Source organism: Podarcis muralis, chromosome 3, assembly GCF_964188315.1.
Source record: "Podarcis muralis chromosome 3, rPodMur119.hap1.1, whole genome shotgun sequence".
Lineage (NCBI taxonomy): Eukaryota > Metazoa > Chordata > Lepidosauria > Squamata > Lacertidae > Podarcis > Podarcis muralis.
Window position 1 is genome coordinate 14,117,140 of NC_135657.1, and position 16,643 is coordinate 14,133,782.

The following is a 16,643-nucleotide window of genomic DNA, read 5'->3' on the forward strand; positions in this document are numbered from 1 at the left end:
AAGAACATCAACTCACATTGCAGCTGAACTTAATTAAATAAACAAAGATGTTATCACTCCTCAGATGTCTGCTAGACTGAAATCTGATGTTACCAACTTCCAGTTCTTGGGAATGTTATTTCACCATTTGTGGCTCCCGCAGAAACATTAGCGGGTATAATTAAGATACAATGGCATCTGGATATGAGAAGAACAGATGTCACAGACTGTGATGATACAGAGACTAAGTACATAGACCTAATGTGCTAGCGCATTTACTGTAAACATACATTCATGCAAATGTGAGCACCTATTTTCTGATTTCTCCATTCCCAAGAAACGTAAAAAATGAAGGGGGGGGGGGAAACCAGGCAAAATCAGCAAGGTGATGCCTTCAGTTCAGCAGTCTTCAGCTTTTTCAGACCCAGACCCACCTTTAACCAAAACATGCATTTTGGGGAACAATTTCTTATTTATTTATTTAACATATATTTATATGATACTAGTGTTGCTATTGTGACCCACCTTAGATCAGGCCATGACCTGATCCCAACCCACCGGTTGAAGACCAGTGTCTCAATTCACCATCATCTGCTGGGGAAGGACTAGCCAAGGTTCTGAGTTGCAGAGTACATTTTCACACACATCCTAAAGACATCCAGGGTGACCCATCTTTTCCAAAATGACAGTGCATGTAGTGGATCCCTGAAGGAATCCATGGCATCTTTCTCATTCACCCCACAAAGACAGGTTTTGGCCAGGTACTCTGGGGCAATAGTGGACAGTATGATGGGTGGAGAGGCACACTCAGCTAGGTGTTCAGGAGGTGGAAGTGATAACAGGTCTTAGTCTTAATGGGTGATATTCAACTTCTGTGTTAGCACAAGGATTTAGCTCTAGCACAATAGGATTTGCTCCCCCACAGCACCCCAGCCCACCCCCAAATCTGCTCTGGAGTGTTGGAGGGAATCCCAGAACAGATTTAGGGAAGGAAGGGGGAGAACATTCCATTGCACAAGGAAAAATCATTGCACTAACATAACGTTCACCCTAGTCCTACACTGAATGCAACACTATGCGTAGACCAAAGGTATTTCATACAGGGGAGCAGGTGGAACTGTGGTCTATACCACTGAGCCTCTTGAACTTGCTGATTGGAAGGTCAGCGGTTCGAATCTGCATGACAGGGTGAGCTTCCATTGCTCTATCCCAGCTTTTGCCAACCTAGCAGTTTGAAAGGACACCAGTGTGAGTAGGTACCGCTGTGGCGGGAAGGTAAACAGTGTTTCCGTGCATTCTAACACTTGTCATGGTGTCTCGTTGTGCCAGAAGTGGTTTAGTAATGCTGTCTGTGGACAAACGCTAGCTCCCTTAGCCTGAAAAGCGAGATGAGCACTGCAATCCCATAGTCGCCTTTGACTGGACTTAACCGTCCAGGGGTCCTTTACCTTTTTTTAAAAAACAAAACCATTTCATATATGCATGCATGCATGCATACATACATAGAATGTAACTATGCACATTTCATCAGGAAATGGCAGCAACCCTGAACAAAGGTTTGGAATGCCTTCAAACTCAGAGACATTGCCTGTCACCTAAATATGATGAGTCAGCAGTCAGTGACGTTATGTCTGGATAGTTGAGAAGTATCTGTTTCTAGTCATTTGTGAAATTCATCTGAGATTGTCAGTGTCCCTCAAATTGTGGGCTTTCTCTCATACTGCAATTATACTCTTGAATGGAAGTAATTCCAGATGAAATCAGAGGGATTTCTTCCACTTCATGTACTTAAGACTGTGCTCTTCAGTCCCATTGATTTCAGTTATGGTGCTTAACTGTGCCAGACACTTCCTAAATTGTGTGCACTGTGTGTTTAGAATGGGAGAACAAGACTGTGATAGCATCTTCACTTAACTGTATGTCCACTTACCAGGGAATCTTAAAGCAGAAGTTATTTCTTATTCAACATGCAAAGAATTGCACCGAGAACTGAGTCCAAGTGTTCTGCCTTTAGTGACCTGGGAATGACAACCTGCCCCCACTAACTCATCTATGGTCTTGCAGCAACCCATTCCTTGAAAATCACTTCTGTTAATCATTATTAATTTTATTAGGTGGCACTAAAAGCCCCCAAGAACAGTGGTGTAGCGTGGGTTGTCAGCACCCGGGGCAAGGCAAGTAATTTGCGCCCCCTAACCCGTGGATTTGCGCCCCCTAACCCGTGGATTTGCGCCCCCTAACCTGTGGATTTGCCCTAACCCCAGATGTTGCGCCCGGTGCGGCCGGCCCCCCCTACACCCTCCACGCTACGCCACTGCCCAAGAATCTCTGCACACTTTGATTTTCTTTCTTTTTTATAAACCCCCAATAAAAATTCCATCAAAGTTCCTCTTATTTCCTTTCCTTGTACAGCCCAATTCCCTAATGAGAATAAAACTGGTTAAAAAGAAGAAGTTAACATTGAAAGCATCACTGTTGATGTTTGATCATCCAGATGGGCAGCTTCTGCTTTTGGTAGGATGCATTTTGTGCTGTCTCGGTATGGACTAAGGGAATCTTGAATCATGCAGCAGCTTCTCTCCAAATTTGATTAGTAACATTTAAAAAATACCACTCTGCTCCAAATTATACTTTTACATACTTAAAAAGAAAAGACATCAGTTTGCATCACGACATCTTTTAACTTCTGTGAATTTTCATTTTCATGAAGCTTCAGAGAAATGGGATCACATTCAATCAAATTACCCAGCCCATTTTGCTTAAGGCAAATATCATCCAAGCAAGACAAGAGGCTGCCTCAAATGTTTCTTGTTCATCCATCACACACAATTTTGGTAATATATTTTGTAAATAAGATTTGATTTCAGCCAGTAGTTTAAATTCTGAAATCTGAGATAAAACTGATTGGCACATGCCTTTTTACCATTTGATTCCTGCTTGCGTGGGTGAATGCGCCATTACAGCTATATCATTTTATAACTTCTTACACCGTCTTACCTGTAATGCTTTTCACGTGAGCCAGTTAATTTCTTTTATATATAGCTACTAGTCAGTGCATCAATTGATCACCACAGGAAGCATCCATTAATGAGTCAGAACATTGGTCCATCTGCAGCAGGTGTGTCATTGTTGCTTACCTGAAGAGAGAGGAGGGTCGAGGTTGGCACAGTAGGGGCACCAGCAGAGACAATCCAGTTCTCCTCCCAAGGCGCCCACACCATGTCAACCTTCCTGCCATCTTGCTTCTCCCGCTGTCCCTCCCAGTAAGCGAAAATAACACACCTGGGAACAGCCCTGATGGATCAGACCTGCTTCAGCATTCTGTTCTCACAGTAATCCATTAGATGCCTCTGGGAAGCCCATAAGCTGAACCTGAGTACAAAAGCACTCTCCCAACTTGTGATTTCCAGCAATTGGTCTTCTTCTTCTTCTTCTTCTTCTTCCTCTTCCTCTTCTTTTCTCTTCCTCTTCTTCTTTCACTTTGGATCCACACATCCTTCTGATTATCATAGAATCATAGAATTGTAAAATTGGAAGGAACTCTCAGGACCATCTAGTCATCCCGCAATGCTTCTTTCTTCTTTGGTGATCACTCTTAGCCAAGTAAGATTGTCTTCCATGAACACAGTCTTAACAGTGGGTCCGTAAGTGACTGTGGAGGCCAATTCTGGATCTTCATGTCCTCACGTCCTTCCACAGTGGGGCCACAGGTTTCCGGGTGGGAGTTGATCATGGTGAGGGTTTGCAAAGCGTGCCTTCCTCTTAGCACGTTTCTCCCTTTCATCCTGTGTTCGAGCATCTTCAAAGCACATGACATCTTTGGTAAAGGCTGTTCTCCAATTGGAGCGCTCGCAGGCCAGTGTTTCCCAGTTTGTACTACATTTTTTTAGATTCGCCTTGAGAGAGTCTTTAAACCTCTTTTGTTGACCACCAGCATTATGCTTTCCATTTTTAAGTTTGGAATAGAGTAGTTCCATCCACACAACATGACCAGTCCAACAAAGTTGATGTTGAAGAATCATTGCTTCAACACTGGTGATTTTGCTTCTTCCAGTACACTGGCATTGGTATTCAGAGGCTTGCTGACTATACTGACCATTCCTAGCCATATTCTCCATGAATTTATGGTGTGGGGTGGATCACCAAAGTTCTCCAGGGAAAACAGATCTTTATCCACAAAAAGGGTGGAGAATGTTAAGAGGCCATTTGCACGGATTTCTAGTTTTTGCTCAGAGCATATTCCTTTCCCATGATGCTTCTGTTAGTGAGTTGACTGTAAGGCTGCATCACGTGGTACACCTGCAAGTCTGCCACCCACATGACTGCATTACACTCCCCCTCAATACAGGATCCATGCGAATTTCTTCTAAAAGTTTTGTACTGGTCTCCTTTTATGGCCTTGATGTTGCAGCGCTCTGCTTTCTGGCACCGCACATTCTCGTTCGCTTGACAGATAGTCCTGGCTGCAAATGGTGTGGGCGAAAATGGAGCCTAAGAGTAGCCAAGGAGGTTTTTGAGCTTCCAACTATGCTAATGCAAAGTCTCCGTACCACTAAACACATGTACTGAAGCATGAAGGTCTTCTCGATGAAAACAAACAAACAGCAAGCAGCGAGAGGCATTAAGGAGGGAAGGCAACCTCTCAGCAAGAAGGGAGTGCATAAGGCCGTGCGCTTAGTAAAAATCGCTCAGGAATGTATGTATATATTATATGCTGGGCTTATTTACAACAGTGCTAAATTATTTATGCCCCGCAGTATGCATCACTGAGACTGTAATTGGGGGAAAAGAAGCCTTGGTTTTACCGTGAGATTCCTCTGTAGGCATCTTTAAAGATGTAATGATGCGGGCCCCTTAAGCTGCCGCAAATACAAGTTAACAGGATGCAGTTGGCACCAAGTCCCTTGCTTTATGAGCAGGGCCCCCTGAATTGAGCGCTGAAAGAAAGACACACACACACACATGCACACATCCATATCCCGCAGTCAGTTTACCAAGCTAATCATTTGATTCAACTCACACAATCTGACCTTAAGCAGTTTAGTGAAGAGCATCAAGGAGCACTAGACGCATCTACCCATCAGCATTTCTTGGCAAGCACCGGAACGCAGGGGGAATAAGGGTGGAGTGCGGGGATCTCTTGCAATTGCAGCTATCCCAGTACCCAGACATTAAAAGCAGCATCATTAAAAATGTATCCTGTGTCTCAGTTCCTACTTATGAGCACTGCCTTATGCAGCTTACTGACAGAGGATTTTGGGCCAAGGAAGCTGGAGTGGGTTCTTGGCTGGGAGACCCACTCCACACCTTGCAGGCCTTTTCCCATCTGACCGGGGAAGGAAGGTCAGCTTTGACTGACTCCAGCTACAAAAGCTGAGGCTGCTGAACAAGACTTGGGTTGGGGAGTTGCTCAATTTTGTTGTTGTTGTTGGGGGTGGGGTTGTTGCTGTATATGATATTAATTTTTGTATATTTATTTTAGATATTTTTACGAAGCATGTAGACATGGTTCAATTTGGTTGTGTGCTTTTTGATGTTTTATTTACTGTTCATGACTACTTTTGTTACATTTTAGTCAGCTGATTTATTTATTTTTATGTTGTAAGCCGCCTTGAGCATGGTTTTTACTACAGAAACGTAGCATACAAATAAAATTAGGAATGTATATTCCCCAGTTTTAAGTGAGCCAGCCTGATTCACACTTTTTTTTGGACTACAACGAATATTGCAACATGGTTAATTCTTTGGCTTTCACGCCTCTCCATTTTTGTGATGCAGACATCTGTGTGTGTGTGTGATTTTGCATTTGAATGTGCAACCGCAACCTGTTAGGTGGGTTAGACAGGGAAAGCATGACTGCCCTGAAGTCTTTAATGACTGTGCAGGATTTAATTCCAAGTTGCGTATTCTCTCCACTGGCTAAGGGATATCAGAATTTCTTGCCTTTGTGATCAAGACCCAGCAGCAGTTGGAATCCTTGCTGATACTGGATCGTTCCTGGAAACCTCCCGTGAATGATATATTCTGAAAACTATCAGTTGATTACATTTGCATAGCTTTTTGTATTACCAGCCCTTTACCAGCAGGTCCCACAGGAAGTAGCAAAAATGTAAAATTCAGTATTTAAAAATGGTTAAAACAAATTACATTCACAAGTAGACCTAACCAGAATTTGGAATATTATTATTACTATTAATTAAATTTGTATACTGCCCTCTAACCGTAGATCTCAGGGCAATTCACAACATAAAATTGCAATATAAAAAAGACAAAATACATAATGAAAATAAGAACAAAAACAACCCAATAGCTGCCACCCCCCTTCCACAACACATTTTTAAAAGGGCATTGGATATCAATCAGCCAAAGGCCTGGTTAAAGAGGAACATTTTTGCCTGGCACCTAAAGATGTATACTGAAGGCACCAGCCAAACCTCCCTGGGGAGAGCATTCCGCAAATGGAGGGGCCACTGCAGAAAAGGCCCACTATCACGTGCCATCCTCTGAACCTCTCATCCTTCAAACCAGCAGTTTAATGAATCTTAAAATGCATGCCAACTTTACATATCTGGGCGGGTTCATCTGAACAGTACAAAAGTTATAACAAGTCCTGAACATAGTACAGTACAGGTACGTGCCTAATGGCATTGGGCGGGGAGTTCTAAGGTGTAGGTGTTGCCATGCTGGAAGGTGGATTCCTTGTGAGTGTAAGTCACCCTTTCCAGGAAAGAACAGGGTCTGTGTTTCCAAACTTTTAGTTATTACCTTTTAGATTTTTTTTAATGTTTTGATTTTAAAAAACTTGAGAAAAATAGAGTTATGAATGAATGCTTATTTGGGCGGAATGCTATTCAGAGCACCAGCTTCCCTGTTATTAGCAACTGGTAAAACAGGAGCACATTTTTCACTGAAGCTTGTCATAAACAATAGTGCCTGAAATGCAAAACCGGAAGCTAAATGGAGCAATTGGAATGGAATGATGAGAGACACGTATGAGTGTGGAGGTGGCTTGAGCATTAGTATTTGACAATCTGAAATGTGAGAGATTTAAATGGAGAGAAGAAAACCACTGTGCAAAGCAAGAGCCTTCTATGATTAAAATCTGCTTTCAGATGCTATCAAACAGTGAATGTGTGTATGCTTGCAAGTGTGAACAAGTAACTAAGTAGCATCCGTCTTGGCCCATGTGCCGCGAATCACATGTTCTCAGAACATTAACACAAAGTGAAACAATTATCTGCCAGCCTTCCTGGTCCGGTGGTGTGTGCCACCATATTTATTAATTAATTAATTAGATTTCTATCAGACTCTTCCTCCAAAAGGAAGCCAGGGTGGCAAGAGGGAGGTGTTGAGACAGGCAGGTAGCAGGCTCCATTGGCTTCCATCGACTCAGATGGCTGGCGCAAGTGGCTCCTGAAACCTTACTTGCATCCTGAACAAGCTCTGAAGGCACAAATCTAGACCTTGCTAAGAAGAAGAGCAGGAAACCAAGAAGTGGGACTGGCTGGGTGAGGGGAGACCTCTAAAGACAAGCCAGCTCCCTGAAGTAAGCCAAACTGAATTCAATGAGATGTTCTTCTGCATACTTTGAATTGATCCAACAGTTGTATGTAACCAAAGCTTTGAAAAGTTTCGATCATGAGATCCATCCAGACAGTGAAGCACTTTTGAGCCCAACTCTACAATTCTATGAATCTATGATTCATGCACGAGCCTCAACTCATTCCCATAGAAACCAATGCTTTTAAGAAGTGCCCAGTTTCATTCAAAGTGTCCTGTGGGATCAGCTTGAAGTTCCATTTACTCCAGCTTTGTGTTTCCTGTGGTATCTGGCGTGATGTGTGGAGAGCTGGAGGCAGAGTATGTCAGCATCATTCCTCTCCTTCTGCTTGCTCCTCAGCATCTAGTATTTAGTAGCACGCTGTCTCTGAATGTGGGAAATCCTTTTAGCAGATCATGTCAAATTTTGCACTGTGCGAGATAAATCTTCTGCGTCTTGACTCCATTCAAATGTAAGAGGAGAGTATTCTTGCGAGGTGGGACCTGCAACTACATGTTGCAATATGGCATGCTGTTCCTTAGTGTTACTGCCAGGCAGCCTTGCCATCTTTCAAGGTCCTCCATTCTCTCCGGTCCCTGGATTCTCCACGCATACACACATACTAAACATACACCAGTCCATGGTCACTAGACATGCTCAGTGCTTAATGGTCCATTTTTGGTTGTTGTTGTTTTTGTGTGTGTGTGTGTGTGTGTGTGTGTGTGTGTGTGTGTGTGTGTGTTGTATCTTGCCCAGGTAGGATTTCCACCCTAAAGTTACACACACACACACACACACACACAGGAAGGGCAAAAAAATAAGAATTAAGAAATTAAAATTAGCTGAGATCCTGCCAGAATGGGAAATAGTTTAGATAATTTCCAAACAAATCTTGATTTGTGCAACACCCACAAGACCCCTAACCCCTCTACTCCTCCCAACCACCAACCACCAACCAACCCATCTAGCTGTCTTCTCCTTCCCCATCACCAAAAAGCCCCTCTCCCTTTAAACACCTCTGGTGTAGTGGTTAAGAGCGGTAGTCTCGTAATCTGGGGAACCGGGTTCGCGTCTCCGCTCCTCCGCTCCTCCACATGCAGCTGCTGGGTGACCTTGGGCTAGTCACACTTCTCTGAAGTCTCTCAGCCCCACTCACCTCACAGAGTGTTTGTTGTGGGGGAGGAAGGGAAAGGAGAATGTTAGCTGCTTTGAGACTCCTTCAGGTAGTGAATAAAGTGGGATATCAAATCAAAACAACTCCTCCTCCTCCTCCTCCTCTTCTTCTTCTTCTTCTTCTTCTTCTTCTTCTTCTTCTTCTTCTTCTGGCTTACTTAGCCATGGGGAGAAGGTGGGGAATAAGGAAGGTGAAGAGTGATTTCATCTCTTTCTGCTTGCACAGGAATCAGGTCAAAAGTCTGCACCCATAAAATCCACTATTGGGAACAAATGCTCCAAGTCAGGGTTGCCCACTTGCCCCAAAGCGAAGTCCCAGAGTTGTATGCCTGTTGATCTCCACATCTTGCTGAACTGCATCTCCCATCATGAGTGACTGTTGGCCTTGCAGGTTGGGGCTGATGGGGATTTGAGTCTGAAAGCATCTGCCGCCCTCCTGACATAGATAGAAGGTAGAACCTGCCACTAGGCTCCCACTTCCCTCCATGAATGTTTATTTGAACATCTGTAAGGAGCTGAATTCTCTCCACCAAACAAAAGCAACAGTACAGGCCTGTAAACTGCACGAGGGGGAGGGGGGAGCCTAAGCAGAAGACTTGATGAATTCCTGTGCTGTTTGCTATGTCACAGCCTCCTTTTATAGGCTGCACGTTGAGTGCCGCATTTATATTTAGTCTTAAAATTGGCTGTAACCACACTGCAGCTGTAATCATTAAAGATGCTCTCGAAATAGACTTTGGGCTGCTCTCTGTGCTGCTCAGATAGTTAAATAATATATCCATAAAGTTGCTTTCCTGGCCACTAAGCAGTTCTAAACGCTGACGATTTTGCAGCTTTCTGACTTTTTTTGAGCTACCGATGAAGCTCCACAGTCCAATATAAAAATTAGCTGGGTTTTATTTTAAAAGTTCCAACTTGCGGTTTGACTACACCCCGAGGTGGCATAAGATAAGGCCGGCTAGGGAAAAGTGGCTGTCAAAAATGGCTTTCCTTCAGAATGGTGTGTTCTTTTTCAAAAGTGCATTAGATTAACTTGGAGACTATTGTGGACCCTGGGGGTGGGTTACAAAACTGTGTGTCTTCGAGACTCAGATGAAAACTAGTTGGCCATGCTCCAGAAATGGCAATTGGTGCAGTTGAACGTGATGGTTACTGATTTGAGAGGGGTCAATCTGTGGGTAGCGATGGGCAAGAAATTCAATTCAGTTTGGATTTAAAGGTGAACTTAACCTAATTCAAACTTTCTGAAACAAGGACTACCTACATTCACAACATACATTTGAAGCACTATGATACCATTTTAAACAGTTACGGCTTTCCCCAAAGAAACTAGGTGGTTTAAAATATCAATCCATCTTCCTCCTTACATAGCAAGGGTCCTTTGCCCCCAAAGTGATAGTTTTCTACTTGTAGGGAATTTTCACTGTAGTTTGGGGGTGGGGGGGGGGCATTCATAAATTTGATCCTGCACCTTAGGAGCCTGGGCAAGCCATTTTCTGCTGCCTTCATAGACCCAGCCTCAGGTTCAGAGGAGGGCAGTTCAATTTCACCCTGAAACGTCTTGTCTTAACCTAATTTATATTTCGCTTGCGAAAAGGAAGTTCAAGGTGTCATTGCTGGAAGCAATCCATTCATTTATTGAGTTGTTTGGTTTCTGCTGAAAAAGTAAATAATTTATTAGACTCTCCATAACCAACTCATTTTCATTAAAAAAACAAAAAAAAAAAAACCCAAAAAACCCCCCAAAAAACCCAAATACATAACAAGGAAACCTGAAGCTAGATATTGCTTTCATTTTATTTGACAAGCAAATGTTTAACCATCAGTGAATGTAAGTTGTCAGTGCTTAAATCTGCAGGCTTTGGTTTGAAGGAATGTGAGCAGTCTAACTCTTCCCCATTTCTCAGAGGGATAGAGCAATCATATTAAAGACCCCCCCCCCCCAAAAAAAGATACATTTAAAAGTCAGGAGACTGCCCTTGATAGTGAAGGCCACCAACTTGGACAGCTGTAAAAAGGAATTCAATAAACTCTTTTTCTTATTAAAATGCAAACAGAATCGAACATCTCTTCCATCCCTAATACTGCCTCACAGTAGTCTGGATGGAGGTCAGATAGGGGTGTGTGAGCACGTGTGGAAAGTAGCCCACTTCACAAAGGTAGAATTTGCATCTGTTGCTGTGCCAGCTTTTGCATTAGACCAGTGCCAGATTTACGTAAAAGCTAAACAAACTATAGCTTAGGGCCTCACTCTCTTGGGGCCCCCAAAAAATTAAAGGGAAAAAACTGGATGTACATTTCCAAATTATAAGATAAAAAGCAAATAAAATAAATCCTACATACAGCAACAGTGTTTGTGTTGTATAGGCTCCTATGATGTAAGTAATGGGCCCCACCTGCTAGCCTGCTCCCTAAAATATCACTGGTTTGCTCAATTCTATATATAGGGTGCCTACATTCTGCATGTAGCACCTCAGAGACCAACTAAGTTTGTTATTGGTTTGAGCTTTTGGTATCTGAAGAAGTGTGCATGCACACAAAAGCTCATACCAATAACAAACATAGTTGGTCTCTAAGGTGCTAGTGGAAGGAATTATTATTATTATTATTATTATTATTATTATTATTATTATTATTATTTTGTTTTGACTATAGCAGATCAACATGGCTACCTACCTGTAACTACATTCTGCATGTGCAAATGGCTTTAGATACCTATTAGGTCCATAAATTACCATATAGCATATATTCAGCACACAAAAACAGTGACAATTTGTTGTTGACAGAGGACAGCTGGACATATAAAGGGCCCCATTTCCTTCAGTAGCTTAGGGCTTCATCAAACCTAAATTCGGCCCTGCATTAGACCCTCTCCACCACTGGCATGTACCATCTGCATTGTGTCCCTGGGGCTGAAAAGGGTTTCCCCGAGCAAAGCATTCAGCAGCAACGCCTGGGCCTCCACTTCAAATCCACGTTCAGGTCCAACGCATCCTCTGAGCAGAAGTGCCAAATCTGGCCCTCTAGTCCTGTGAGAGTTGATGCTGTGGAATATAATTGCAAAATCAAAATTCTAACCAGCAGTCCTTAGCACGCAGATGCCTGGTACGTCAACCCTGCTTTCCCCTCTGGCCCTAATTTATAGACAGCATGTTTAAATATAAATAAAAGCCCGGCTTTTAAGTGTATGAAACTTAAGAACATATGGCTAAGACCTTGAGGGCTGTACTGTTCTGTTGTTCTTTCTTAAGTTAGAGTAGCTTGTGCGTCTCCCTCCCCTTTTCTGTAATTTTATTATTATCCCCAGTTCCACCTCTCTCTCTCTCTCTTGTTCCCCCACTCCCCATTTAATCTTATATCTAATAATATGCATTGTCAGAATCCAATGCTCACCCCTGATTGCATCCTTTGACTAAGGATGCTTGAGGAATCCTGTATTCGTCTCTGTGTATAGACAAATAAATAGTGTTATGTTCTTTAAAAAAGGTGCATCTCTTGTAGATACACATTTGCCTCCTAGCAACAAGGTCCTTGGCAGCTCCTTTTCTTCCCATCTGCCCCCGTCAAGAAACACAGCAAGAACAGGAAAAGTCAAATTTGGTACCTATTTGCAGATCTCAACACATTCGAAAATGTGCAGTCAATGCGTACTTGGAAATCTAAATATATTTACCGGTGAATTTCCAGTTTCGGCAAAACGCACTACAGTTAATATGAAGGACTTGCAATGGGCTTGTGGCTGGCTTGCCTCTGGCCCAGGGATGGGGTACCCTTTTCAAAGGGCCACATTCCCTTCTGAACAACCTCTTGAGGGCCACTTGCAGCCCGTGGGTGGAGCCATAGGCAAAAGCGGGTGGAGAAATGAATGCAGATTTTACTGTTGTATGGTGTGCTAGTTTTGGATGCACACTCCCATACTCTATCCCTGAGACATCAACAGGATCCAAGGGGACATTCCAACCACAGGGGCAACAAACTTCAAGGGGAATCGGAAGTCTGCGTATTGAAAGATGTGACATGGAGAGAGGGAAGGGGGTGTTACGAAAAAGGAGCAATGCAGCAGCGAGCTCCAGCTGGCTGGAAAGCCAGACAGGATGTTGATGTTTGGGACTGTACCGTGGGAACAAAGGGACAGTCTATTCACTGTACTGAGCACCGGATGTTAGCTCAGAGTGTCATCTGACCTGTACTGGAAGTACAGGGGAGGAGCCTCTCTCTCTCTGCTGTTGGTGTTAAGAGAGTACAGACATGTTTCTCTGTACTGCTGGAAAAGACAGAAATAAAGGCATGTAAATACATTTCTGTCTGTCTCTTTCCCCTCCCTGGGAATGGCAGGGAGGAGGGGAAGAGTGGTGTGTTCTTCTCACGTTAGAGGAGGATCGCCGATAGAGGCCTCGCCTGATCTTGCCGGGAGTCGCAGACGGGGAGGTCAACAAGGAACTCAAGCCGGGTACCAGGAGAGTGGCCAATTCCTCTGATAAGGCTTGATTCCGACATTGGGTGTGGCCTGTAGAATGTTCAAAGGTCATATAGGTCACATTTGACCTCCAGGTCTGAGGTTCCTCACACCTGCTCTTCTGCTGGCAGAGCAATCATCAGAATTACTAGACCAAAGCATATAGGACAGGCTTCCTCAAACTTGGCCCTCCAGATGTTTTGAGACTACAGTTCCCATCATCCCTGACCACTGGTCCTGCTAGTTAGGGGTCATGGGAGATGTAGGCCAAAAACATCTGGAGGGCCGAGTTTGAGGAAGCCTGATATAGGAGCATGGTGCTGACTTTGTGCTGCAGCCCTGCCTGTCAAATATTCAGTTATTATCCTAGGCAGGGATGGGCAAAAGCCATCTACTTCAGGTCCCTGGCACATTCATATCTTTTGCCCACAATTTCAGCATTAGATGGTGGACAGATGTGGCTCGTCAACCTGGGAAGGTAGCCCATATAGGAGGACAATGTTGCTTAAACTTCCACTGCCTTGCAAGGTATTTTTGGGAGAAGGAAAGGCTAAGAAATAAATCCTACATAAATCCAGAGTGGATCCCTAAGATAGTTGGGTAGCACCATGTATACCTCCTTCCGACAACACCTGCAGCCAAGCTGGTGCCAAAAGTCTTGCTCTGCTTACTTTTGGACCTCATCAGCGAGGTCGAGAGGAGGGTCTTATTGTTTGGGCAGCCCAGGACCTCCAAACAAGCTGCCCAGGCTTGCACCTCAGAGAGGTCATTTTGGTCCTGCAAACACAGTAGTTTGACTTCACCCCCAGAGGTGTACTCCATTGTCTCTTGAGACAAATGGTTGCCAACAGTGTGTGATTTTTCAGTGAATCTTTTTTTTTTAAAGGGCATCACATCCCTATGTGTGCCTTCCCCCAAGTATATCCCACTGAGTTCAATAGAATTTACTCACAGGTGACTGTGTGTAGGATTTAGATATGTATTACCCCACCATCAATACATATTTAAATATTTGTTTTATATATTCACTTTTTTTGACACAGTTAAACCACTGAGTACTGCATCTACAGCATTCATATATTTATTTAGTTTTTATAGAGTTCAGAAATGGTTGGTTTTGCATTATTGATAGAGCATGGAGAAAACCAGGAAAATGCTTTTTTAGGGGGGGGGTAGGGTAGCTTTTGCAGCAGCAGCCTCTGATACTGACTATTGTGAAACAGCAGGGTGCTGAATAAGAAAGATGTCCACTTGGCACACCTTGTATTGACTGCTGCTTAAAAATGAAGCCACTCAGATAGAGACAAGGAAGATGTCAGTGATAGATTTGAAGACTGGAAGAACTGGTTATGCTTTACGCAGGGAAAAAGGGAGATTAAGACTCAGGTGGAGAACAGTGATAGGTTGGCAATTATGGAAGTCCGTCTAGCCTGCCAAGGGAAAGTGGTGTTCAGTTTAAAGCAGCTGTTCCTGGTAATGTCTGGCTAAGAGTTGTGCTTTAGATGTCCAGGTAACATTAGGTACAGGAGCCACACAACAGAATACTAATGTCCATAAGCGATGCTCTCTCGGCAGATGTTGCATGTCACAGCATCAATATTCTTCAGCTGTGGAATCTACCATGCTGTCTGAACAGCCACTGAACTGCCATTTAGATTGGGGTAGTTGCCTCAGGTTGGAAATGCATTTTGAAGATGTGTGTGTGTCCTTTCAATGTCTTTGTACACAGAGCTTTTGATCTTGGAGGCTTGTCCTCAGAGAGGATAAAGAGGACTTGAGTGAAGTGCAAATCTCCTTTGTCGTCCTAAAAAAACCTTGACAAATGCATTACTATGGCTGGATGTGTTTGCTGGCTCTGTCAGACAATGGGAATCCTCCTGTGCTTCCCAGTTTCTCGTTGACAGGATGATTCAGGGCCCTTCTCCCTAGGAAGTGTGGCAAATTGAAGAAATTAGATCAAATAAAGAGGCAACAAGTGTGTTGGACTGCCTAGTTGACATCAAGGAAGAATAGGCAGAGGTTTGGTGGGGATGTCGGTTTGCTTTTGTGGACATTTCCCATGCTCTTGAATATCTGTGGAAAGTGGTTTTCTGAACAACTTCTGCAACAAAAGGTCCCACCTTTTGAAAAGAAAATCTCAGTTGCATAAACATTTGTATGGCAGCATTGGGGCAGTATATGCCTGCTAACGCTTTCTATGTATTTTTTAAATATATATATATATTGAGATTAAACACAATTAGAAACATGTTTTGAGAAAAATGCACCTAGGAATGTGTATTTTGAGAGGGGGATGGAGAAGCACCCAGCGCTGCAGTCACGCTCACAGTGGCCTGGACGCACTAAACCATGGTTAATGGAAACCATAGTGAATGTTAATCACAATTGATAAACCATGCATAATGCTGAGGTGTCTGAAAGGCAGTTACTTAAACCTTGACTTCATACACTACAGAATAGTTAGAAGTGTCATCAAGGGCAGACAAAACTTGAGACTGGTTTGCATTTTCTTGCCACTCTTCACTTACATCTCTGTAGCGTTTGGGTGTCAGTAGCTCCTTAACCAGGGTTAATGTGCACATAATGCTATGTTTAACAGTTGCTAAGGTCTACAACTGTAAACCTTGGTCAATGAGTGACTTACAACCATAGTTAATAAGCCATAGTTTAGCTGCTGGGCTGGGTTCACACATAATGCTAACCAGTGATTTAACAAACCATAGTTTAATAAATATGGGACGCGGGTGGCGCTGTGGGTAAAAGCCTCAGCGCCTAGGGCTTGCCGATCGAAAGGTCGGCGGTTCGAATCCCCACGGCGGGGTGCGCTCCCGTTGCTCAGTCCCAGCACCTGCCAACCTAGCAGTTCGAAAGCACCCCCGGGTGCAAGTAGATAAATAGGGACCGCTTACTAGCGGGAAGGTAAACGGCGTTTCCGTGTGCGGCTCTGGCTTGCCAGAGCAGCGATGTCACGCTGGCCACGTGACCCGGAAGTGTCTGCGGACAGCGCTGGCCCCCGGCCGCATGAGTGAGATGGGCGCACAACCCTAGAGTCTGTCAAGTCTGGCCCGTACGGGCAGGGGTACCTTTACCTTTTTACCTTTAGTTTAATAAATAATGGTTTAGCATAATGTGTGAAACAGGCCAACAGAGAAGAACATTTTCTTTATTAAAAGAAAGGGGGGGAGGATAAGACGGGAGAAGTGTGGGGGTGGGGTCTGCTGTGACATTGATATCAGGTTATTAAGTACAAGAAGACCACGTAGACATTTGTTTTTCCTTTTTTTAATCTTATTCATGAATTGGCTACAAGTTCCTTTTTTTAGTCTCCTAAAATAAATTTTAACAGGAAACAGATTTGGAAAACTTTTGTTTTGGAAATGCAGGGAAGCTGATGTATGATTGCATTTGACATAGGTAAATGATTTATTTGCCTTTAAAAAGAAGAAGTTACAATGCACTTTACTCACTCAAAATGAATCATAAACTGGAACAAAA

At 43.5% G+C, this 16,643-nt stretch overlaps 1 protein-coding gene across 26 annotated transcripts in view; it reads left to right on the forward strand.

Moving 5' to 3' along the window:
- NRXN1 (neurexin 1) overlaps positions 1 to 16,643 on the forward strand; it is a 985,083-nt gene that overhangs the window by 240,336 nt on the left and 728,104 nt on the right. The gene's annotated exons all lie outside the window — the stretch shown is intronic.